This window comes from Loxodonta africana, chromosome 3, assembly GCF_030014295.1.
Source record: "Loxodonta africana isolate mLoxAfr1 chromosome 3, mLoxAfr1.hap2, whole genome shotgun sequence".
In the NCBI taxonomy this organism is placed as follows: Eukaryota; Metazoa; Chordata; class Mammalia; order Proboscidea; family Elephantidae; genus Loxodonta; species Loxodonta africana.
The window spans coordinates 131,593,279-131,620,620 of record NC_087344.1 but is presented as its reverse complement, the minus strand read 5'-3'; the positions used below and the strand labels follow the sequence as shown (position 1 = coordinate 131,620,620).

At 39.0% G+C, this 27,342-nt stretch overlaps 1 protein-coding gene and 1 pseudogene across 5 annotated transcripts in view; one reads left to right on the top strand and one right to left on the bottom strand.

The window, feature by feature from the left end:
• The window catches only part of HS2ST1 (heparan sulfate 2-O-sulfotransferase 1), a 220,130-nt gene that overhangs the window by 57,193 nt on the left and 135,595 nt on the right, over nt 1-27,342 (bottom strand). The window lies entirely within an intron of this gene.
• Nucleotides 569-3,527, top strand: LOC104846010 (AP-2 complex subunit beta-like; annotated as a pseudogene).

Here is a 27,342-nt window from a genome sequence, read left to right as displayed (position 1 = left end):
GAAACAGGTTATCACTATTAGGAATGAGAAAGGAAATAGCAAATACTACTACAGATAACAAAGGAATATGATAAACAACTCTACGCCAATAAATTCGACAACGGAAATGTAATGGCCAAATTACTTAAAACACAAGTTAATGAAGCTCACAAGAAGAAGCAGATTAAACTGAATAACATTTTATTAATTAAAAAAAATTGAATATATAGACAAAAACCTTCCTACAAATAAACCAATAGGCCCTGATGGCTTTACTGGGTAATTCTATCAAACATGTATTAAAAAAAAGAGAAATGAAGATGAGAGAACACTTCCCAACTCATTCTACAAGGTCAGCATTACTCTGATACCAAAATCAGACAGACATTACAAGAAAACTAGCAACTAATACCTCTCATGAACAGAGGCAAAAATTACTAACAAAATTTAACAACTAAATCCAACATACATAAAATAATCATCATCATATCCATGTTGTTTATCCTAGGAATGCAATGTTGGTTTAACGTTTTTAAAAATCAATGTAGAGACCTGGAGAAGGAATCACGACGGGCAGGAAACCATTACACCAGCACTGAGGCTGTGCTCTCTGGCTGCTGCTGCCTACCCCACTCTTGCCTCCGGTGCACATTAAAGATCCAAAACCATGACTGACTCCAAGTACTTCACAACCAATAACAACGGAGAAATCTTTGAACTAAAGGCTGAACTCAACAATGAAAAGAAAGAGAAGAGAAGGAGGCTGTGAAGAAATTGATTGCTGCTATGACCGTGGAAAGGATGTTAGCTCTCTTTCCAGATGTAGTGAACTATATGCAGACTGACAACCTAGAACTAAAGAAACTCATATCTCTACTTGATGAACTATGTCAGGAGTCAGCCAGACATGGCCATCATGGCTGTCAACTGTTTGTGAAGGACTGTGAAGACCCCCATCCATTGATTCGAGCCTTGGCAGTCAGAACCATGGGCTGCATCTGGGTAGACAAGATTACAGAATCTCTCTGTGAGCCCCTCCGCAAGTGCTTGAAGGATGAAGACTCCTATGGTCAGAAAACTGCTGTGGTCTGCATGGCAAAGTTCCATGATATCAATACCCAAATGGTGGAAGATCAGGGATTCCTGGATTCTCTGTGAGATCTCATAGCAGATTCAAATCCAATGGTGGTGGCCAGTGCTGTAGCAGCGTTATCTGAAATCAGCAAGGCTCACCCAACAGCAATCTACTTAATCCAAACCCACAGAACATTAATAAGCTGCTGACAGCCCTGAATGAGTGCACTGAATAGGGCCAGATTTTCATCCTTGACTGCCTATCTAACTAAAACCCTAAAGACAACCGGGGGGCTCAGACCATCTGTGAGCAGGTAACTCCCTGGCTATCCCATGCCAACGCAGCAGTGGTGCTCTCGGCAGTAAAAGTCCTAATGAAATTTTTAGAGTTGTTACCCAAGGACTCTGACTACTACAATATGCTGCTGAAGAAGTTAGACCCTCCACTTGTCATTTTGCTGTCTGGGGAGGCAGAGGTGCAGTATGCCGCCTTGAGGAACATCAACCTAATTGTCCAGGAAAGGCTTGAAATCTTGAAGCAGGAAATCAGTGTCTTCCTAGTGAAGTACAACGATCCCATCTATGTTAAACTAGAGAAGTTGGACATCATAATTCGTTTGGCATCCCAAGCCAACACTGCACAGGTTTTGAAGAACTGAAGGAATATGCCACAGAGGTGGATGTTGACTTTGTTCGCAAAGCTGTGCAGGCCATGGATGGTGTGCCATCAAGGTGGAGCAATCTGCAGAGCGCTGTGTAAGCACATTGCTTGATCTCATCCAGACAAAAGTAAATTATGTGGTCCAAGAGGCAACTGTTGTCATCCAGGACATCTTCCTCAAGTATCCCAATAAGTATGAAGGTACCATTGCTACTCTATGTGAGAACTTAGACTGGCTCGATGAGCCAGATGCTCGAGCAGCTATGATTTGGATCGTGGGAGAATATGCTGAAAGAATTGACAATGCAGATGAGTTACTAGAGAGCTTCCTAGAGGGTTTTCATGATGAAACCACCCAGGTGCAGCTTACTCTGCTTACTGCCATAGTGAAGTTGTTTCTTAAGAAATCATCAGAAACACAGGAACTGGTCCAGCAAGTCTTGAGTTTGGCAACCCAGGATTCTGGTAACCCTGACCTTCGAGACCGAGGCTATATTTACTGGCACCTTCTCTCAACAGACCCTGTCTCAGCCAAAGTAGTAGTCTTGTCTGAGAAGTCACTGATCTCCAAGGAAACAGATCTTACTGAGCCAACTCTGCTGGACGAACTAATCTGCCACATTGGTTCTTTGGCCTCTGTGTACCATAAGCCTCCCAATGATTTTGTAGAAGGAAGTTATGGAATCCACTGCAAATACTTGCCAATTCATCATGGGAGCACTGATGCAGGTGACAGCCCTGTTGGCACCACCACTGCAACCAACCTGGAACAGCTCAGGTTATACCATCTCAAGGTGGCCTTCTAGGGGACCTTTTGAACGTTGACCTTTGTCCCCTGGTCAGTGTGCCACAGGTATCATCCATACAGATGGGAGGAGTGGATCTCTTGGGAGGAGGACTAGATAGTCTGGTTGGGCAGTCCTTCATCCCATCATCAGTGCCTGCAACCTTTGCTCCTTCGCCTACTCCTGCTGTGGTCAGCAGTGGTCTGAATGACCTTTTTGAACTATCCACAGGAATAGGCAAGGCACCTGGTGGATATGTGGCTCCAAAGGCTGTCTGGCTGCCTGCAGTAAAGGCGAAAGGCTTAGAGATTTCAGGAACATTCACTCACTGCCAAGGACACAGCTATATGGAAATGAACTTCACCAATAAAGCTCTGCAGCACATGACAGACTTTGCCATCCAGTTTGACAAGAACAGCTTTGGTGTCATCCCTAGTACTCCTTTGGCCATCTATACACCACTGATGCCAAACCAGAGCATTGATGTCTCCCTGTCTCTCAACACCTTAGGCCCAGTCATGAAGATGGAACCTTTGAATAACCTGCAGGTGGCTATGAAAAACAATATTGATGTCTTCTATTTCCGCTGCCTCATCCCACTCAATGTGCTTTTAGTAGAAGATGACAAAATGGTGCGCCAGGTCTTCCTGGCAACATGGAAGGATACTCCCAATGAAAATTAACTTCAACTTCAGATTAAGAAATGTCATTTAAATGCTGACACTGTTTCCAGAGAATTGCAAAACAACAATGTTCATACTATTGCCAAGAGGAATGCTGAAGGGCAGGACATGCTGTACCAACCCTTGAAGCTCACTGATGGCATTTGGATTTTGGACAAGCTATGTATCCACCCAGGAAACCCCAATTATATGCTGCCACTGAAGTGTAGAGTTCCTGAAGTCTCTCAGTACATCTATCAGGTTTATGACCCCCAACCTAGACAACAGCATTCTGAAAAACTAATGGGCTGGTCCAGTGTTCTCCAGCCACCCTGTGATTGGTGCACGCCAAGAGCTCTTAACTAGAAGAAATTGTATTGATGTGCAGAGAATCTGAACCCAAACACACTGAGGCCACCCATCAAGGTAGTGACTAGTCTAACCTGTGCTAACATTAGGGCACAACCTGTTGGATATTTTTAGCTTTCTGTGAACATTTGTAACCACTGCTTCAATCACTTCCGAACTCTCGCCGCCTGCTGCTGCTGTCTGTCCTTACTTGTGGGCTTCTCCATGCTGTGCCAACGGCTAGTGTTTTCTATACCCGCTCTTGAGTGTGGTTTGATATTTTGTAATCGAGAGCTCATTTCAAAAACAGAAAAAGGAAAAAAATATTAAAGCAAAGAAAAATGTCACTGAAACATAAAAAAAAATCAATGTAATTCACTGTATTAACAAGTTAAAAATGAAAAACTGTATGATCATTTCAACCAAAAGCAGAGAACGCATTTGACAAAAATCCAACATCCATTCTAGATAAAAATTCCAGCAAACTAGGAATAGAAGTTTCTCAAACTGATAAAAGAACATCTTTGAAAAACCTACAGCTAACATCATACTTTACTGAAAGACTTGATTCTTTCACCCCAAGACTGGGAAAAAGGCAAGGATGTCTGCTTTCACCACTTCTGTGCAAACTATCCTGGAATCTCTAGCCAGTATAATAAGACAAGAAGAACAGATATACAGATGGGAGAGCAAGAAGTAAAATTATGTTTTGTCATGTCACAGATAGCATGATTGTGTAGAAATTCCTAAGAAAGCTACAAAAAAACTACTAGAATTCAAAATCAATATATATAAATCAATTGCATTTCTATATAAAAAATAACAATCAGAAATAAAAAATTTTAAAACCACCATTTGTTAACAGCACGAAAATAGGAAATATGGGTAAATTTCACAAAAGATGTTTAAGACTTTACAACAATAATTATAAAACATTGCTGAGAAAAATAAGAACTAAATAGAGAAATGTGCCACGTTGACATTCAAAAGACTTAATATTTTTAAGATGTCAATTCTCCCAAAACTGATCTATAGTTGCAATGCAATCCTAATATAAAATCATATCAGGCTTTTTGGTATCAACTGATCCGATGAATCTACAATTTATATGGAATGCTAAAGACTGAAAATAGTTAAAACAGTTTTGAAAAAGACAACAAAAATAAAGGACTTACACTACTTGATTTCAAGACTTACTATAAAATTACAGTAATCCAGACATAAAGTCAGACACTTAGATCAATGGAAAAGAACACCAAACCCAAAAACAAAACCATTGCCACTGAGTACATTTCAACTCATAGCAACCCTGTAGGACAGAGCAGAACTGCCCCACTGGGTTTCCAAGGCTATAATCTTTACAGAAGCAGACTGCCACACCTTTCTCCTGAGGAGCAGCTGGTGCGTTCAAACCGCCAGCCTTCCAGTTAGCAGCTGAGCATCTAGCCACTGCACCACCAAAGCTCCCTTATGGAAAAGAATAGTGATCTAGAAACACAATCACACAAATATGGTGAGCTGATACTTGACAAAGCTGGCAAGGCAAGTCAATGGGGGAAATGATCACCTTTTCAGCCAATGGTATAAAAACTGGGCAGCCAAAAAAATTCTTCGCTTTACTTCAGACCTTACACAAAAATATACTCAAACTAACTGTAAGCGCTAAAACTATAAAACTTCTCGAAGAAGCATACTCCTAATAAGTTTGGGTTTTGTAAAGATTTCTTAACTATGATCCAACAAGCAAGAATTACAAAGGCAAAAATCAATACACAGGACTTTATCAAAATTGAGTGACATGAAAATTAAAAAGAAAACCACACCGTGAGAAAATATTTACAAAATATACAGCCAACAAAACATCTATATCTAAAATACACATATATTAAAAAGCCTTTACAACAAGAAAGCAACTAATCCAAGTTTTAGAAATGAGCAAAAGATTTGGACTTTTTCCACAAAAAGATAAAATAGTCTTAACAGGTAAGACTGTGAAAAGATGGTCAACATTGTTAATCATTAGGGAAAAGAAAATTAAAAATTACAGTGAAATACAATAAGCCACTTATTAAAATGGCTAAAATTAAAGGCTGATCATATCAAGTCTTGACAAGGATGTGGAGGAACTGGGATTCTCATACACTGCTGGTGGGATTATAAAATGGGACAACCACGTTGGAAAACAGTCTGATCATTTATTAAAAAATTAAACATACAACCCAGCCATTCCATCTCCAGGTGTTTACCCGAGAGAAATGAAAGCGTATGTCCACACACAGTCTTCCACCCAAATGTACATGGCAGGCTTATTTTTAATAGCCCAAAACAGGAAGAAAGGCACATGTCCATTAACAAGTTAATGACTACACAAATAGTGGTATAAGCAAACAATGGATTACAACTCACCAGTAAAAAGGAATGAACTATTAATATATACAACACGAATGAATGTCAAAATTATGCCGACTTAAAGCAAGGCTCTCCTCCCAAAAGAGTACAAATTGAAAAATATATACACAAATAAACAAGACAATGAAGTTGTTAGTTTCATAAAAATTTACCTGTTAGTCGGCTGTGTGTTCCCAAACTAGTTTATACCAGCTACATTTCTTATAATTTCATAAATCAATGAAATATGAGTACAGAAAGAGGGCTGTTGCTTCCATGAAAATAAAATTGAATGCTCTCAAAATACCAGATAAAACTGCTCTTGAATCAAACATTGGCAAGACAATTGGAAAAGACTACAGGGAAAAAGCTGGAGGAAATCCAGATTGTTTTGCAAAAGTCTTAAGTTTTTGTTACATTTTAAAGAAACTCAAACAGGAAAACATTAAGTATTGTGAGTGTGCTTTACAAAACAAAGATAAGGTGGAACTTCCAAAAATAGACCCATACTCAAAGAAAAGAAAAAGGCTTTTTTATGTTTTGTTACGTGCATGAATGAGTGCATGCTTAATATTTTCACTTAAAATATTTAAGGTACAATTCCCTCATGCATCAACCGACAAAACGGTGGCTTAATCTCAATGAAAACAGGGGCTCCTGAGGTCTTTTGAATTCATTTTTTTTCTTCTTGTAAAAGCAAACACGCTCCTGAAAAAGATGGATTCACAAAACCAGAAAAACGGGAGGAAACCACATATAATCTCAACATCAAAATATCACCACTGTAACATTTGGGAACGTGTCTTTGCTGTTTTTTCCTATGCTTTTAATTAAAAAGTAATCGTAACATAGAAACACTTTTGTACCTTCTCTTTTTCCCTTAACTTTACAAACATGCTAGCTCTCTCATGTTACAGAAAACAATGGTAATTTTAATGACCTGGCAAAACCAAAAACCAAACCAAACCCAGTGCTGTCAAAATAGCGGCCCTACACAGGCTTTTAAAATTACAGAAGCCATATATACACATATTGATGTCTATTTAAACTATCTATACTCAGTGCAAAAAGCGTCATTTATTTCTCACTTTTCTTGAATAGAGAAGTAGGAATTAAAGGTAATAAATTAAGAAAAACTAAACCTGGATTCTTGAGTACAACTCCATAGGCAATAATTACTACTTTACTCTTTAAAAAAGAACTAGCTTAGTATTTCTCCACCTTATTCTCATTTACTACCTCCGTTTACTCAAATCTATAAGAGCAGCTTCTCAGAAAGGCTAAAACAACCAGAAGATAACTGCTGCTAACTTAAATAACAATCTGTGACAGTTATCAAAACACATCCCACTTCAAAGGAAAGCAGTAAAAACAATTATCTACGTTGAGTTTTTAAAAGGAGTTTCAAAAACACCCCTCCCTTATGTGTTAAGCCAGAAATATAACCTGACATTTCATTCCTGGGGTCTAGCTGCCACATTCCTATGCCTGCATTCTAGTGACTCAATAAAATAAATAAAATCAGGATGATAAGAACAGTAATGGTGTCAACTAGGAAACCAAGAAAAAGTAGAGCTGTAATGTCCAAAAATGTGGGTACTGCCTGTGATTGTGGTTTATGAAGAGACCTCTATTTTTGTACTTGCTAGAACTGCAAAATAAAAATATTGCCACAATATAAAATTACATGATGGGATACTGCTATTATTCAACACTACAAAATCCTTCTCTGGCTAAGTGTTTTGGTGTTGAAATGGCTAAAGATCATTTACCAATGATTTGTTCTGAGCCCAACATTTAAAACATTCTATATAAATTTTAAAGCATTTTATCTTCATTACTATTAGATTTAAAATACGGTGGCATTTTTCAATATTTCCCAAATTTTCTAAAATAAACATCATTACTTTTGTAATCCAAAGAAAATTTACTCTTGCAAAACATATAATGTTACAAATATAAAAAATACAGCCACCCCCTAAATGCAAAATGCATAATTCTGTTGAAGAAGAGCATTCCAAAATCAAGGCTCCTGAAGTGACTGACATTCTGAGGTCTAGGCCAAATCCCTTTTGTCCTAAGTAACTACATTTGCATCTTGTGTCATACAGTGAAGTCTGTCACTTCTGTAAAATTTCCACTGTACCTCTGACCTAGAAACAGGTAATTGTACAGAAAAATGCAGTTTTGCCCATCCTGTTCTGCTTATTACCAAGTTGTGGTAAAAAAAAAAAAAAAGTCTGATGTTAAGAGATTATTCAGCTTGTGCAGGTGTTAGACATGATTTTAAACATGTGAATACGGTAGCTAAGCCAAATTACCCCTGGGCCCCCCTAGAAAAATGTATTTTTGACCTCCTTTACAATACTGTGTACTTAAAGCCAGGAAAATCCGTCAGCCAAATCCTGTCACCTGGAACGACCCCTGTAAAGGAGGTCAACCCCTGCAAAGGTGGTTAACCAAAACCCTGCTGCCTGCAACTTTGTAAATATTAACCAATCAGAACTGCTCCATTGTACCCCCTCCTTGTTTGTGGTTTTTGCTTTTATTAACTTCCATACCACTGCAATCCCCCAGAGCACCTTGTCGAGATTCTCCAGGCACTGTGTTTCCCCATTTCCCCATTTCCAGAAACGCCTGCCCTTTTTTTTTTTTTTGCCATAATAAAAACCTTTGTTTTCAATCTTGAACAGTCTTGTGGTTCTTTCCACTGTGACATTCTTTATGCACTTTGTGGCTGACATATATATATATATATATTTGTTGACAAATATTAAGCTGCTATATAGAAAAAAAGACTTGATGCATTTAGCATAGTAGTATTTTAGAAATAACTTTCGGGCACATAAAGACATACATGTTCACGTTTTTCAACCAGAAAGATTTCATTTCAGTTGCAAACAACCACACCCATAGTAGGGAACAGACTAATCATGCAGAATACAAAACAGAACTGTAACAATAAAGTCTTCATTTACTTTTCAGTTTTGACTACATCAGAATGCAGTAAACAATGAGTCTACACCAGTTAGTTCTCCAGAATAGGGAAGATACAAATCCAGTAACTGTTTTGCTTTACAGTAAGATTGTTGTTGTTTTTAGATGCCATCCAGTTGGACCTGACTCATACCAACCCTATATACAACAGAAAGAAACACTGCCCTGTTCTGCACCATCCTCACAATCGTTGCTATGTTTGAACCCACTGTTGCAGCCACTGTGTCAATCCCTGTTGTTGAGGGTCTTCCTCTTTTTTGCTGACCCTCTGCTTTACCAAGCATGATGTCCTTCTCCAGAAACTGTTCCCTCCTGATAACATGTCCAAAGTACTGAGCATTCTGGCTCTACTTATTCCAAGACACATTAATTCGTTCTTCTGGAAGTCCATGGTATATTCAATATTATTTGCCAATACCAAAATTCAAATGCATCAAAATTCTTCTTCAGTCCCCTTTAAAGAGATCTTTAGCAGGAGATTTGCCCAATGCAATAAACACACCGTTTGATTTCTTGACTACTGCTTCTTTCCATGAGCATTGATTGTGGATCCAAGACAAACGAAATCCTTGACAACTTCAATATTTTCTCCGTTTATCATGATGTCGCTTATTGCTTGTGAGGATTTTTGTTTTCTTTATGTTGAGGTGCAATCCATAATGAAGGCTATACTCTTTGATCTTCATCAGTAAGTGCTTCAGGTCTCCTTCACTTTCAGCAAGCAAGATTGTGTCATCTTTATATTGCAGGTTATTAATGAGTCTTCCTCCAATCTCGATGCCATGTCTTTCATCATATAGTCCAGCTTCTTGGATTATTTGCTCAGCATAAAGATCAAATAGGTATGGTGAAAGGATATAATCCTGACGCACACCTTTTCTGACTTTAAACCACCCAGTATCCCCTTGTTATGTTCAAACAACTGCCTCTTGGTCCATGTACAAGTTGTACATGAGAACAATTATTCTGGAATTCCCATTCTTCACAATGTTATCTATAATTTGTTATGATTCACACAGTCGAATGCCTTTGCACAGTCAATAAAACACAGGTTTTATTGACTGGTATTCTCTGCTTTAAGCCAAGATCTGACATCAGCAATGATATCCCTGGTTCCATGTGCTCTTATGAATCTGGGCTTGAATTTCTGGCAGTTCCCTGTTAACGCACTGCTGCAACCAGTTTTGAATGATCTTCAGCAAAATTTTACTTGTGTGTGATATTAATGATATTGTTCAGTAGTTTCTGCATTCTATTGGATCACCTTTCTTTGGAACAGGAACGAATATGGATCTTACCTAGTCGGTTGGCCAGGTAGGTGCCTTCCAAATTTCTTGGCATAGACAAAAAAGCGCTTTCAGTGTTGTATATATTTGTTGAAACATCTCAATTGGTATTCCATCAATTCCTGGAGCCTTGTTTTTTGCCAATGCCTTCAGTGCAGCTTGGATCTCTTCCTTTAGTACCACTGGTTCTTGATCATATGTTAGCTCCTGAAATGGCTGAATGTCGACCAAATCTCTTTGGTACAGTGACTGTATTTCTTCCATCTCCTTTCAATGTTTCCTGTGTCATTCAAAATTCTGCCCATAGAATACTTCAATATTGCAACTCAAGGCTTGTTCTTCAGTTCTTTTAGCTTGAGAAATACAAAGACTCCTGGCCCTTTTCCTCTTTCATCTATTTTTTAGTAGTCTTTCAAAAGGAAAAGCCTGGTACATATACTTATTAATAGTGTAATAGTTTCTTACCTGACATGATTTGAAAGGTTTTGAAACCTCAAGATTCTTTCAAAATGTGATTCTGATTTACTAGAGGTTCATTTTTTTTTTTTTTTTTTGCCTGACACACTGTATTTACGTATTTTGAATATGAAGTTCATTAAAAGTTCACACTCATATCACATTTACTCTATAAGGACAATTTTTACTGAAACGATTACTACAGCTTAAAAAAACAAACCCACTGCCATCAGTTGATTCCAACTCATGGCAGCCCTATCGGACAGTGCAGAACTCCCCACAGAGTTTCCAAAACTGTAAATCTTTACAGAAGCAGACTGCCACATCTTTCTCCCATGCAGCGGTTGGTGGGTTCAAAGCACCAACCTTTCAGTTAGCAGCTAAGTGCTTAACCACTGCACTACCGCGGCTCCTTACCATAGCTTGAAGAATAATGTGATGGTTAAGACCGCGTATCAACTTGACTGGGCCATGATTCTCGGTGTTTACATGTGATCACCCCCATGATGGAATCTGCTGTGAGCAGCCACTCAGTTGAAAGGGAGTTTCCTAGGGCATGTGGCCTACATCCGAACATAAGTGGACGTCCTGGCTTTAACCTGCTCTGGATCCTGCAGCTGCCTCCTGTTAGTCTGACCTCTGGTTCTTAGGACTTGAGCTACCAGCTTACCTGCTGATCCTGGGATTCACTGACCTTCGCAGCCTGTGAGCAAGAGCCCTGCTCTGCAACCTGCTGATCTTGGGTTCATCAGCCCCTGGAGCTGTGAGAATCAGAAGTCTTGTGGTCTTGCCTGCCAATCTTGGAATTCATTAATCTTCACAGCCTGTGAACAAAAGCCCTGCTCTCCAGCCTGCCCATCTTGGGTTCATCAGCCCCTGCAGGTATGAGAATCAGAAGTCTTGTGGTCTTGCCTGCCAATCTTGGGATTCTCTATCTTCACAACCTGAGAACGAGAGCCCTGCTTTCCGACCTGCCAATCTTGGGTTCATCAGCCCCCTGCAGCTATGTGAGTCAGGAGAAGCCTCTATCCTGATCCACGGATTTGGGACATTCCAGCCTCTACAACTGCAAGTGGTTTCCTTGATATAAATCTCTCTACATATTTACACACTTCACTGGTTTTGCTTCTCTAAAGAACCCAGCATAAGACAAAAAAAAAAAAAAAAAAAAATATTAATCCCTTGTTAAATTATTTTCTTCCCCCCAAAATCTGGAGAAACCATCCATAATTTTTACCCTGGAGGCAAAAAAAAAAAAAAAAAAAAATCACAAAAAGGAAAAAGAAAAAAAATTGCTCTAGAATAATGATTCTCAAATACCATGGACTGCTGGAAGAAAAAACCAATCTGTCTTGGAAAAAGTACAGCCAGAATGTTCTTCATAAGCAAGGATGGCATGACTTCATCTCACATATTTTGGACATGTTATCAGGAAGTACCAGCCCCTGGAAAAGGACATCATGCTCAGTAGAGGGTCAGTGAAAAAGAGGAAGGCCCTCAATGAGATGGATTGACACAGTGGCTCCAACAACGGGCTCAAGCATAACAACTGTGAAGCTGGCACAGGACCAAACAGAATTTTGTTCTGTTGTACATAGGGTTACTAGGAGTTGGAACCAACTCGACAGCACCTAATGACAACAATTCTTTTTAACATTAATAGTCACAATCCAAAAAAAATTAAAATTTTCTTTTGTCATGAAATAATTTACTGTTATATTTTACTTTGTCTTCTCAAGCCTCCCTTTAAAATCTTCTGTTCTGCTCTTTTACTTCATCATTTCTTATATGTGCTCTAGCAACTCTACATTCAGGAGCAAGTTTCAGAATCTCTTCTGATATCCATTTTGGTCTTTTTTTTCTTTCCTGTCTTTTTAATAGGGTTGCTATGAGTTGGAATTGACTCGATGGCAATGGAAATGGGTTTTGTTCTTTTTAATGACCTCTTTCTTTTTTTCATATATGATGTCCTCGATGTCATCTCACATCTCCTTTGGTCTTGGGACATTAGTGTTCAATGTGTCAAACCTATTCTTGAGATGACTTCTAAATTCAGGCGGTATACACTCAAGGTCGTACTTTGGCTCACGTGGACTTGTTTTAAATTTTTCAGCTTCAACTTGAACTTGCATATGAGTAACCTATGTTCTGTTCTGCAGTCAGTCCCTGGCCTTGTTCCAATTAACAATACTGAGTTTTTCCATTGTGTCTTTCCACAGATGTAGTCAATTTGATTCCTGTATATTCCATCCTACAAGGTCCATATGTAGTCACTGTTTATATTGTTGAAAAGGGTATTTGCAACGGACAAGTCATTGGTTTTGCAAAATTCTATTGTGCCATCTCCAGCGTCTTTTCTATCACCAATGCCATATATTCCTACTACTGATCCTTCTTTGTTTCTAACTTTTGCATTCCAATCACTAGTAATCATCATGCATCTTGACTGCATGTTTGATCAATTTCAGACTGCAGAAGTTGGGAAAAATCTTCAACTTCTTATGTAATATAGCTACTATGGACAAAGTCAACTTCAGCAGAAAATTTCATATTCCCTTCTAGCACAGCTTCTTCATTACCTATTACTTCTGAGCATCTAGTTGGATTCTTGAATTTCATCCATTCCAATTTACCAATTATTATTCAATAATCCTCTTGAGGAAGATTTATAGATAAAATGGTACGACACCTAGGATATAGTATGGTGAAGGGAGGCATAGATGAAGTAAGACTGGACATGAGTTGATAAGTGCTGAAGCTGAGTAATAAGTATGTGTGGGATTCATTTCACTACTGTATTTACATATATCTCAAAAATGTCCATAAATAATTCATAACTATATATAATCAAACCTTCTACAATTATTTTTAGAACTTGTAAACAATGGCATTTATCATTTATTATTTTTCAAACCACAGAACCATCATAATTAAAAGATGGAGTTTACCACACGCTAAATGAGCTAGAAAAAAACAAAGACTGGGAATGAACTAGATGAAAGGAAGAAAAGTATTTTTATAAAGGGCAGTATTCACAGATGGTCAAACTGAATCAGCTGCTCATCCAGAAAATCTGTGGGAGTTAATCCAGCAGGGAGTCTATTCAAAACTTTTAATTATATTGGTCTCCATATATACATTTCATAGTTTTTTAAGCCAAGAATATTTGTTATCGGGGCTTTCACTGACCAAAGAGTTGAAAAAAGCAATAAAAGGAAGAGAAAAGCAAAATGTTTTATTAAAAACAAGAACTTAAAGTAGGGAACCTTGATTACTTTAAAAAGTAATAATAAAGATAGTAAAGAGCTGTCAGTGCCAATCTAGAACAATCTAGGAAGAACTGCCTCAAGATAGTTAAAGTAAATAATTTCCTATAATGATCTGTAACTGAGTTATAATAATGAAAGAAGAAAGTCTCAAATGTATCAATAGCAAAAAGAAGGATGGCTTTAAATTTGTTTTAAAAATTACTGGGAGGTTCAGAATGACCTTCCATTCAATTGGCATTCAAACATTCAGGTCCATTTTTAACCCTTAACAAAATTATGCAGGTTGGGAAGGAAAACTGGTATACCACGATTATTCCAAAACAGATTTTCATTCAATACTGTTTTTAATACTATTATCTTCAAATACAAAGGAACTGACAAATTCGAAAATTTCATTATCATACAATCCATTTTAAATACTTCTCTGTAACAGTCAAAATTCTCTCATCAGCCCGTTTCTCTACAGCCAGTATTCTTAGTCCACTCATGAATGATCCTTCTGGTTCTGAGTTATCAGCAGAATAATGTTTATTGATTAACCACTACATATAAGAAAATGATTTTCTTAATTTTCTTCAGCTACTATCACTGAAACCCTATTATACATCACTTACACAGAATTTTTTAAATTTTAAAACCACTTCACAATATTTTTAATAATTATCTATGTGGAGCTTTCGTGGCATAGTGGTTAAGTGCTTGGCTGCTAACTGAAAGGTCAGCAGTTCAAACTCACCAACAGCTCTGCAGAAGAAAGACGTGGCAGTCTGCCTCTGTCAAGATTTACAGCCTTGGAAACCCTATGGGGCAGTTCTACTGTCCTCTATGATCGCTCTGAGTTGGAATTGACTCGACAGCAATGGGGCAAGGGAGATGTGTAAATACAACAATCTCTTATGATAACGAAGAAAGAATGGTGTATTGAAGTGGTAAATATAATGGTGTATTGAAGTGGTAAATATATTAGAGTTATAATATCATAGTTGTAGAGGTGAACATTTTCCATTTTAGAATAACGACACGTGAACTTTTTCGTTTGTTCTTTTAAAAAGTGTCACCTGGGAGCCAAGATGGCGGACTAGGCAGACGCTACCTCAGATCCCTCTTACAAAAAAGACACGGAAAAACAAGTGAATCGATCACATACATAACAATCTACGAACCCTGAACAACAAACACAGATTTAGAGACGGAGAACGAACTAATATGGGGAAGCAGCGATTGTTCCCAGAGCCTGGAGCCAGCGCACCAGTCAGGTACAGCACGAGCACAGAGAGCTGCTCCACCCCCATGAACTAACCCCGGGAGGGGGACCAGCCAGTTCCACGGGCAGCGTGGGACGCAGCCGGTAGGAGAAGTCCCCGGGAGGCAGTGACTGGTCTCGGAGCAGGAAGAGCAGTGTCTCAGCCGGGCAACCGTCCCGCCGGGATTTGGACTGGACGCAGGTACGGCATAAACACGGAGAACTGCTCCACCCCCCTGAACTAACCCCGGGAAGGGGCCCAGCCGGGTCGCACGGGCGGCGTGGGACGCAGCCGATAGGAGAAGTCCCCGGGAGGCAGCGACTGGTATTGGAGCGGGGAGATCAGCGTCCCAGCCGGGACACTCGGTCACGGCACAAACACGGGGAGCTGCTCCACCCATCTGAACTAACCCCGGGAGGCGGCCCAACTGGTTCGTGGGGGCGGCACGGCCACGTGGCTGGAGGGACGAGAAGTCCCCGGGAGGCAGCGACTGATTTTGGAGTCGAGAGTGCACCGTTCCAGTAGGGGAGCCTTGACGCTGGGCGTGCGGCTGGAAGCGGAGGATCTGACCGTGACTCCAGCGGGCCAGACCCCCCAGGGGCAATCTCCACACAGCCAGCACACATAAGCAACGTGCCCGCGGGAATCTCAGATATAATAGTCATTCCAAGCAAGACAAGCAACTCTGGCTATATTCTGAGGTGCTACTCTCCTATCTCTCTGTTCCCTCTCCCACCCTCCCCAGGCGGCTTCATTAACATCCGAATAGCCTGAGCCAGAGGGAGAACTCTGATAGGGATCTGACTGCATTTTTTTTTAGCGGATTTTCTGGAAAAACTAGTTTCCCAGTGATGGCTCGGAGACAAGAATCCATATCAAACCACTTAAAGAAGCAGACCATGACAGCTTCTCCAATCCCCCAAACAAAAGAATCAAAATCTTTCCCAAATGAAGATACAATCCTGGAATTATCAGATACAGAATATAAAAAACTAATTTACAGAATGCTTAAAGATATCACAAATGAAATTAGGATAACTGCAGAAAAAGCCAAAGAACACACCGATAAAACTGTTGAAGAACTCAAAAAGATTATTCAAGAACATAGTGGAAAAATTAATAAGTTGCAAGAATCCATAGAGAGACAACATGTAGAAATCCAAAAGATTAACAATAAAATTACAGAATTAGACAACGCAATAGGAAGTCAGAGGAGCACACTCGAGCAATTAGAATGCAGACTGGGACATCTGGAGGACCAGGGAATCAATACCAACATAGCTGAAAAAAAATCAGATAAAAGAATTTAAAAAAATCAGATAAAAGAATTAAAAAAAATGAAGAAACCCTAAGAATTATGTGGGACTCTATCAAGAAGGATAACCTGCGGGTGATTGGAGTCCCAGAACAGGGAGGGGGGACAGAAAACACAGAGAAAATAGTTGAAGAACTCCTGACACAAAACTTCCCTGACATCATGAAAGACGAAAGGATATCTATCCAAGATGCTCATCGAACCCCATTTAAGATTGATCCAAAAAGAAAAACACCAAGACATATTATCATCAAACTCACCAAAACCAAAGATAAACAGAAAATTTTAAAAGCAGCCAGGGAGAAAAGAAAGGTTTCCTTCAAGGGAGAATCAATAAGAATAAGTTCAGACTACTCAGCAGAAACCATGCAGGCAAGAAGGGAATGGGACGACATATACAGAACACTGAAGGAGAAAAACTGCCAGCCAAGGATCACATATCCAGCAAAACTCTCTCTGAAATATGAAGGCGAAATTAAGATATTTACAGACAAACACAAGTTTAGAGAATTTGCAAAAACCAAACCAAAGCTACAAGAAATACTGAAGGATATTGTTTGGTCAGAGAACCAATAATATCAGATATCAACACAACACAAGGTCACAAAACAGAACGTCCTGATATCAACTCAAATAGGGAAATCACAAAAACAAACAAATTAAGATTAATTAAAAAAAAAAATACACATAACAGGGAATCATGGAACTCAATAGGTAAAAGATCACAATAATCAAAAAGAGGGACTAAATACAGGAGGCATTGAACTGCCATATGGAGAGTGATACAAGGCGATATAGAACAATACAAGTTAGGTTTTTACTTAGAAAAATAGGGGTAAATAATAAGGTAACCACAAAAAGGTATAACAACTCTATAACTCAAGATAAAAGCCAAGAAAAACGTTAACGACTCAACTAGCATAAAGTCAAACACTATGAAAATGAGGATCTCACAATTTACTAAGAAAAACGCCTCAGCACAAAAAAGTATGTGGAAAAATGAAATTGTCAACAACACACATAAAAAGGCATCAAAATGACAGCACTAAAAACTTATTTATCTATAATTACCCTGAATGTAAATGGACTAAATGCACCAATAAAGAGACAGAGAGTCACAGACTGGATAAAGAAACACGATCCATCTATATGCTGCCTACAAGAGACACACCTTAAACTTAGAGACACAAACAAACTAAAACTCAAAGGATGGAAAAAAGTATATCAAGCAAACAATAAGCAAAAAAGAAGAGGAGTAGCAATATTAATTTCGGACAAAATAGACTTTAGACTTAAATCCACCACAAAGGATAAAGAAGGACACTATATAATGATAAAAGGGACAATTGATCAGGAAGACATAACCATATTAAATATTTATGCACCCAATGACAGGGCTGCAAGATACATAAATCAAATTTTAACAGAATTGAAAAGTGAGATAGATACCTCCACATTTATAGTAGGAGACTTCAACACACCACTTTCGGAGAAGGACAGGACATCCAGTAAGAAGCTCAATAGAGACACGGAAGATCTAATTACAACAATCAACCAACTTGAGCTCATTGACTTATACAGAACTCTCCAACCAACTGCTGCAAAATACACTTTTTTTTCTAGCGCACATGGAACATTCTCTAGAATAGACCACATATTAGGTCATAAAACAAACCTTTGCAGAGTCCAAAACATCGAAATATTACAAAGCATCTTCTCAGACCACAAGGCAATAAAACTAGAGATCAATAACAGAAAAACTAGGGAAAAGAAATCAAATACTTGGAAAATGAACAATACCCTCCTGAAAAAAGACTGCGTTATAGAAGACATCAAGGAGGGAATAAGGAAATTCATAGAAAGCAACGAGAATGAAAATACTTCCTATCAAAACCTCTGGGACACAGCAAAAGCAGTGCTCAGAGGCCAATTTATATCAATAAATGCACACATACAAAAAGAAGAAAGAGCCAAAATCAGAGAACTGTCCCTACAACTTGAACAAATAGAAACTGAGCAACAAAAGAATCCATCAGGCACCAGAAGAAAACATATAATAAAAATTAGAGCTGAACTAAATGAATTAGAGAACAGAAAAACAATTGAAAGAATTAACAAAGCCAAAAGCTGGTTCTTTGAAAAAATTAACAAAATTGATAAACCATTGGCTAGACTGACTAAAGAAATACAGGAAAGGAAACAAATAACCCGAATAAGAAACGAGAAGGACCACATCACAACAGAACCAAATGAAATTAAAAGAATCATTTCAGATTACTACGTAAAATTGTACTCTAACAAATTTGAAAACCTAGAAGAAATGGATGAATTCCTGGAAAAACACTACCTACCTAAACTAACACATTCAGAAGTAGAACAACTAAATAGACCCATAACAAAAAAAGAGATTGAAACGGTAATCAAAAAACTCCCAACAAAAAAAAGCCCTGGCCCGGACGGCTTCACTGCAGAGTTCTACCAAACTTTCAGAGAAGAGTTAACACCACTACTTCTGAAGGTATTCCAAAGCATAGAAAATGACGGAATACTACCCAACTCATTCTATGAAGCCACCATCTCCCTGATACCAAAACCAGGTAAAGACATTACAAAAAAAGAAAATTATAGACCTATATCCCTCATGAACATTGATGCAAAAATCCTCAACAAAATTCTAGCCAATAGAATCCAACAACACATCAAAAAAATCATTCACCCTGATCAAGTGGGATTTATACCAGGTATGCAAGGCTGGTTTAATATCAGAAAAACCATTAATGTAATCCATCACATAAATAAAACAAAAGACAAAAACCACATGATCTTATCAATTGATGCAGAAAAGGCATTTGACAAAGTCCAACACCCATTTATGATAAAAACTCTTACCAAAATAGGAATTGAAGGAAAATTCCTCAACATAATAAAGGGCATCTTTGCAAAGCCAACAGCCAATATCACTCTAAATGGAGAGAACCTGAAAGCATTTCCCTTGAGAACGGGAACCAGACAAGGATGCCCTTTATCACCACTCTTATTCAACATCGTGCTGGAAGTCCTAGCCAGGGCAATTAGGCTAGACGAAGAAATAAAAGGTATCCGGATTGGCAAGGAAGAAGTAAAGTTATCACTATTTGCAGATGACATGATTATATACACAGAAAACCCTAAGGAATCCTGCAGAAAACTACTGAAACTAATAGAAGAGTTTGGCAGAGTCTCAGGTTATAAAATAAACATACAAAATCACTTGGATTCCTCTGCATCAACAAAAAGAACACCGAAGAGGAAATAACCAAATCAATACCATTCACAGTAGCCCCCAAGAAGATAAGATACTTAGGAATAAATCTTACCAAGGATGTAAAAGACCTATACAAAGAAAACTACAAAGCTCTACTACAAGAAATTCAAAAGGACATACTTAAGTGGAAAAACATACCTTGCTCATGGATAGGAAGACTTAACATAGTAAAAATGTCTATTCTACCAAAAGCCATCTATACATTTAACGCACTTCCGATCCAAATTCCAATGTCATATTTTAAGGGGATAGAGAAACAAATCACCAATTTCATATGGAAGGGAAAGAAGCCCCGGATAAGCAAAGCACTACTGAAAAAGAAGAAGAAAGTGGTAGGCCTCACTTTACCTGACTTCAGAACCTATTATACAGCCACAGTAGTCAAAACAGCCTGGTACTGGTACAACAACAGGCACATAGACCAATGGAACAGAATTGAGAATCCAGACATAGATCCATCCACGTACGAGCAGCTGATATTTGACAAAGGACCAGTGTCAATTAATTGGGGAAAAGATAGCCTTTTTAACAAATGGTGCTGGCATAACTGGATATCCATTTGCAAAAAAATGAAACAGGACCCATACCTCACACCATGCACAAAAACTAACTCCAAGTGGATCAAAGGCCTAAACATAAAGACTAAAACGATAAAGATCATGGAAGAAAAAATTGGGACAACCCTAGGAGCCCTAATACAAGGCATAAACAGAACACAAAACATTACCAAAAATGATGAAGAGAAACCCGATAACTGGGAGCTCCTAAAAATCAAACACCTATGCTCATCTAAAGACTTCTCCAAAAGAGTAAAAAGACCACCTACAGATTGGGAAAGAATTTTCAGCTATGACATCTCCGACCAGCGCCTGATCTGTAAAATCTACATGATTCTGTCAAAACTCAACCACAAAAAGACAAACAACCCAATCAAGAAGTGGGCAAAGGAGATGAACACACATTTCACTAAAGAAGATATTCAGGCAGCCAACAGATACATGAGAAAATGCTCTCGATCATTAGCCATTAGAGAAATGCAAATCAAAACTACAATGAGATTCCATCTCACACCAGCAAGGCTGGCATTAATCCAAAAAACACAAAATAATAAATGTTGGAGAGGCTGCGGAGAGACTGGAACTCTCATACACTGCTGGTGGGAATGTCAAATGGTACAACCACTTTGGAAATCTATCTGGCGTTATCTTAAACAGTTAGAAATAGAACTACCATACAACTCAGAAATCCCACTCCTGGGAATATACCCTAGAGATACAAGAGCCTTCATACAAACAGATATATGCACACTCATGTTTATTGCAGCTCTGTATACAATAGCAAAAAGTTGGAAGCAACCAAGGTGTCCATCAACGGATGAATGGGTAAATAAATTGTGGTATATTCACACAATGGAATACTACGCATCGATAAAGAACAGTGACGAATCTCTGAAACATTTCATAACATGGAGGAACCTGGAAGGCATTATGCTGAGCGAAATTAGTCAGAGGCAAAAGGACAAATATTGTATAAGACCACTATTATAAGATCTTGAGAAATAGTAAACCTGAGAAGAACACATACTTTTGTGGTTACGAGGTGGGGAGGGAGGGAGGGTGGGAGAGGGTTTTTTATTGATTAATCAGTAGATAAGAACTGCTTTAGGTGAAGGGAAAGACAACACTCAATACATGGAAGGTCAGCTCAATTGGACTGGACCAAAAGCAAAGAAGTTTCCGGGATAAAACGAATGCTTCAAAGCTCAGCGGAGCAAGCGCGGGGATCTGGGGAACATGGTTTGCAAGGACTTCTAAGTCAATTGGCAAAATAATTCTATTATGAAATCATTCTGTATCCCACTTTGAAATGTGGCGTCTGGGGTCTTAAATGCTAACAAGCGGCCATCTAAGATGCCTCAGTTGGTCTCAACCCACCTGGATCAAAGGAGAATGAAGAACACCAAGGCCACACGACAACTAAGAGCCCAAGAGACAGAAAGGGCCACATGAACCAGAGACCTACATCATCCTGAGACCAGAAGAACTAGTTGGTGCCCGGCCACAATCGATGATTGCCCTGACAGGGAGCACAGCAGAGAACCCCTGAGGGAGCAGGAGATCAGTGGGATACAGACCCCAAATTCTCATAAAAAGACCAGACTTAATGGTCTGACTGAGACTAGAGGAATCCCGGCGGCCATGGTCCCCAGACCTTCTGTTGGCACAGGACAGGAACCATCCCCGAAGTCAACTCATCAGACATGAAAGGGACTGGTCAGCGGAGGGGAGAGAGATGCTGATGAAGAGTGAACTAATTATATCAGGTGGACACTTGAGAGTGTGTTGGCAACTCTTGTCTGGAGGGGGGATGGGAGGATAGAGAGAGAGGGAAGCCGGCAAAATTGTCAAGAAAGGAGAGAATGAAAGGGCTGACTCAAGAGGGGGAGAGCAAGTGGGAGTAGGGAGTGAGATGTATGTAAACTTATATGTGACAGACTGATTGGATTTGTAAACGTTCACTTGAAGCTTAATAAAAGTTATGAAAAAAAAAAGAAGGAAATGAAAAAAAAAGTGTCACCTAATATTGTTAATCTTTCAAGTTTTACCATTTTCATTATCTAATATCTTTCCATTCATTATAAATAAAATAGTATTTCAGAAGATTTTAGATCAGCAAATTTTAGACAACCATATATTTAGTATTTAGTCAAAGAATTTAGGAACTAGAAAATATCTTGGAGAAGTACTACTTAAAAGTGCTGATCTGTGACCAAATAAGGAGCTTGTGTCAGAATATAAGTTAAATTCACCGCTTCCTTAGTCAACGAAGTCTTGCCACCTTAAAAAAAAGAAAAACTCTCTGCCAAACTAAGGCTTGAGGGCTTTTAGTTGACTGACATTCTGATGTAAGCTCCACGACTCCTTGTGGACTAGTTATAGACAGTTTGTAGACTGGTGGCCAGTCTACACACTCTGAGCAAAGTACTGTCTTAACGATCATCTACTCCAGTGGTCCTCCATTCTGACTCCACGTGACAATAATCTGGGAAACATAAAAAGAAAAAAGTCCACTGGGCCTCTCTTTCAGAGGCTGATTTAATTGGTCTGCAGCATGGAGCAAAAATATGGTCTAGGACCATCCTATTCCGCAGACAAGGACTGAGAGGAATTCACTAGATGGCAATGGGTTTGGTTTTGGGGCTTCACCTCAAAAATAGTTTGGGTTTTTCCCCAGGGCTTCGAACCGGTTCGTTCCAGTTCAGTCCCCTACTGAGAATTTGTACTTCTATCCCAGATACAGGCAGTCCCTGGGGTTACTAACATCTGGCTAACACAGCTCCTACTAGCTCTTTAGTATTATGTAAATTTGCCCTCATGGCCTTTAATGTTATATAAATTTCAATTTGAAATGATTTAACCAACCTCTACACTGAAACAAGGAGCCCTGGTGTCAAAGTGGTTAAGAGCTCAGCAGATAATCAAAAGGTCAGCAGGTGCAATCCACCAGCTGGTCCTTGAAAACGCTACAGGGGCAGTTCTACTCTGTCGTATAAAAAACCACTGTTATCCAGTCGATTCCAACTCATAGCCACCCTACAGGACAGAGTAGAACTGCCCCACAGAATTTCCAAGGAGCACCTGGTGGATTCAAGCTGCAGACCTTTTGGTCAGCAGCCGTAGCTCTTAACCACTATGCCACCAGGGTTTCCACTAGGGTCAGTATAAGTCAGAATCTACTCAATGGCAATGGGTTTGGTTTTTCCTTGGTTTTACACACAACAAATTCTTCATCACAATCATCTTCACTTGCTACATGTGCAGCTTTTTAAATCACTGAAAAGGCTTAGAGTCTTTTCTTGCCCTCAAGAAAGGCTGAATAAGAACTGTATGCACCTGTTCTGACACAGCTACAAATTTGACTGAAAGACTTAGTCAGGAACAGATCTTGTTCATAACGCATTGAATGTCTGTAGGCGGAAGCAGAATATATATCTTAACGAGATCCCCAGGTGTACATAAGAATCACCAGGGGATCTTGTTAAAAGGTAGATACTGATTCAGCATATCTGGAGTGGAAATGCAAATTCTCAGCAGGGGTTCCAACCAGAAATGAACTGATCTGAAGCCCTGGTTTATGGGACCTGAGATGAAAAGAACTGACTCTTCAGTATAATGCTCTTTCCGCTGTACCCAATACATAAGATTAAATTATTATAGCACCACCCTGTACTCAAGACACTGGAAGAATAGAAACATTTGTCTGGAAAACTTTTGGCTTCTTATTATTGAAGTAAAAGATAACAAAGTATTAAGAAAGCATTACATGGTTGATTTTTGGTTACTTGAAGGATTAATTGTATCTTCCTTAAGGTATGATAAATTGGTTTCTGTTACTTAGGGAAAATCCAGAAAAGGACATTAGTGAGTTAAATATCCTGTGATTTTCTTTAAAATACTAATTTATCAATTCTTAAGCAATAAGCTAACAGCAAATTAATGACTATTTTATGTCAAGTGGAAAGGCATTTTTTTTCTCCAATTTGAAAATATTCTATGAACATAAAAAAGCTAAATGGACTTTCGTATTTCTCTCCCAGCTTAAAGCTTATTGTAAAACAGTTAACCAGCACATCCTGGTCAGTGACAAACAAGTGCTGGTTAAACAAGGACCACAGAGTTTTGTAATCCTTTCTGCAAGTTCTAAAGACTGGCAAAAGCACAGACGGGAGCAAACTGGGATTAATATTAGTAAGTGCTAGAGTGCTTTGCATCTTCTGCATCTTAAAGGAAAACTGTGGCACTAATTTGCTTTCATTTTTACTGAAATACTTTTCTTCTGGGGCATGAAACCAAATGTGGTGAGCATATTAATGAAGTCAAACCCAATTCTACTTAGAAGACCTGCTGGAGTATGAACTGATGATACCTTTAAACAACTTGCCTTTCATCCATCTGTATGTGCTCTCCAATATGTTTCTTCATGTTGTGGAGCTTCAGCTTCCTCATCTGCATAAATCTCCTAGTCACTTCTCCTTGTAACACCTTCCTGTCCTGGCCCAGCTGAATTAGGTGCCTCTCCTCGTTTCTTTGTTGTTGTTGTTAGGTGACATCTGGTTGGTTCAGTCTCATAGCCAACCCATGTAAAACAGAATGAAACACTGCGCAGTCCGGTGCCATCCTCACAACTGTTGCTATCCTTGAGCCCATCGCTGCAGCCACTGTGTCAATCCACATCGTTGAGGTTCTTCCTTTCTTTCAATGTCCCTCTACCTCACCAAGCATGTCGTCCTTCTCCAGGGCTGGTCTCACCTAAAAATATGTCCAAAGTATGTGAGATGAAGTCTTGCCAAGTTCTCTTCACTTCCAGCAAGCAAGACTGTCCTCTGCATATCGCAGGCTGTTAATGAGTCTTCCTCCAATCCTGATGCCACGTTCTTCTTCATATAGTCCAGCTTCTCAGATTATTTGCTCAGTATACAGACTGAATGAGTATGGTGAAAGGATATAACTCTGATGCACACCCTTCCTGCTTTTACACCATGCAGTGTCCCCTTGTTCTGTTCAAACGACTGCTTCTTGGTCTATGTACAGGCTCCTCATGAGCACGATTAAGTGTTCTGGAATTCCCATTCATCATAATATTATCCATAATTTGCTATGATCCACAGTCAAATGCCTTTATAGTCAATAAAACACAGACAAACATCTTTCTGGTATTCTCTGCTTTCAGCCCCCAATATACACAGGGATGTCTCATTTTAATGAGGAGACTTGTTCCTGAAGATCTTACATAAGTCAAAACTTAGTATTGAATACTAATTTTCTCATACAAAAAAAAAAAAATGTGAGAATACATAAATCTATAATCATTGTAATATTTTTGTTTTAATGCTTTTTGTTTTCTCAACCTTATCACTAGTATTTTGTAGACTTTTCTTTCTCAAATTAACTGCACAGCATTTTTTGGCCTTCTTTATTATATTTTACCATAATAACTTCTTTTCCAAAGTTAATGATTTCTGCATGTTTTTCAGCACTACTACTAACAGTACTATGTGATGACCTTGTTCAAAGACATAAACAAAGATTTTAAATTAAAATAACAAAAATGAGTACAATGGCAACAGGAATAATTTGTGTAAGTTCTATGCAAAAAAAAAAAAAAGAGTAATTCACGTGGCACCGTCAAAAGAAAGTGGGTATTTCTATTTATGTTAAAATACTGCAGCTGAGTGGCAGAACCATGCAGCACTGCTCGCAGAGAGAGTTATGAAAAAACTTTACCAACACGTGCCAACAGTTAACACTTTTCAGGTGTTCTAAAAAAAAAAGGGCAGGTAAGACTTGAGATGTACAGCACACCGTAACCCATAGTTCTTTATCGGCTGTCCAGGAAGTTACAGAACAATTTCAGGGTAAAAAATCTAGGTCAGACCCATTTGGATAATTACTATTTCACAGGCAAGTCTTGATTTTGATAGGCTTGGCTCAATCATCATCATCGCCATCCTATCATCATAAAGGCAAAACAAAAACTACCAAGTATCCCCTGTCACCCTCCAACAGTGAATCCAATCTAAAAGAAGACAACTTGGTAAGGTTTGTTCCCCACATCCAAACCAAACAAACAAACAAACAAAACAAACCCCATTGCCGTCGAGTCAATTCCAACTCATGGCAACTCTAAAGGACAGAGTAGAACTGCCCCACAGGGTTTCCAAGGAGTAACTGGTAGATTTGAACAGCTGACCTTCTGATTAGCAGCTGTAGCTCTTAACCACTAAGCCACCAGAGTTTCCAGACCAAACTAGGGACATCCAATTATCCAAACCCAAGAACAGAACACCGGGACAAATCTTCTGTTTTACTACCTTTGCATAAAACAGACTCTAATTTCAGTATGAGTTTAAAAATAAATAATCACACTTTTTGGAGGAAATTTATTTTTCAATAGAAAGCTAATAAAAGAATGGAGGCAGTTAACTTTAGAAATATCAGCTTTCCTGTTTTTACATCAGTCTTTTCATATAATCCTTTTCAACTATTGTGTTAGTCATCTAGTGCTGCTATAACAGAAATACCACAGGTGGATGACTTTCACAAAGAGAAATTTATTCTCTCACAGACTAAGAGGCTAGAAATCCAAATTCAGGGTGCCAGCTCCCGGCGAAGGCTTTCTTTCTTTGTTGGCTCTGTAGGAAAGTCCTTGTCATGAATCTTCCACTGGACTAGGGGTTCTCTGTGCAGGAACCCCAAGTCCAAAGGACGCGCTCTGCTCCCAGCACTGCTTCGTTGGTGTTATGATGTCCCCAACTCTCTGCTCACTTCCCTTTCCATCTCTTGTAAGATAAAAGGTGACGCAGGCCACACCCCAGGGAATCTACCTTTACATTGGATCAGGGATGTGACCTGAGTAAGGCTGTCAAGTAGATTCCGACTCACTGTGACCCTACAGGACAGAGCAGAACTGCTCCATAGGGTTTCCAAGAAGTTCCCGGTGAATTTGAAGTGCTGACCTTTTGGTTAGCAACCATAGTTCTTAACCACTATACCACCAGGGTTTCCTACAAGGGT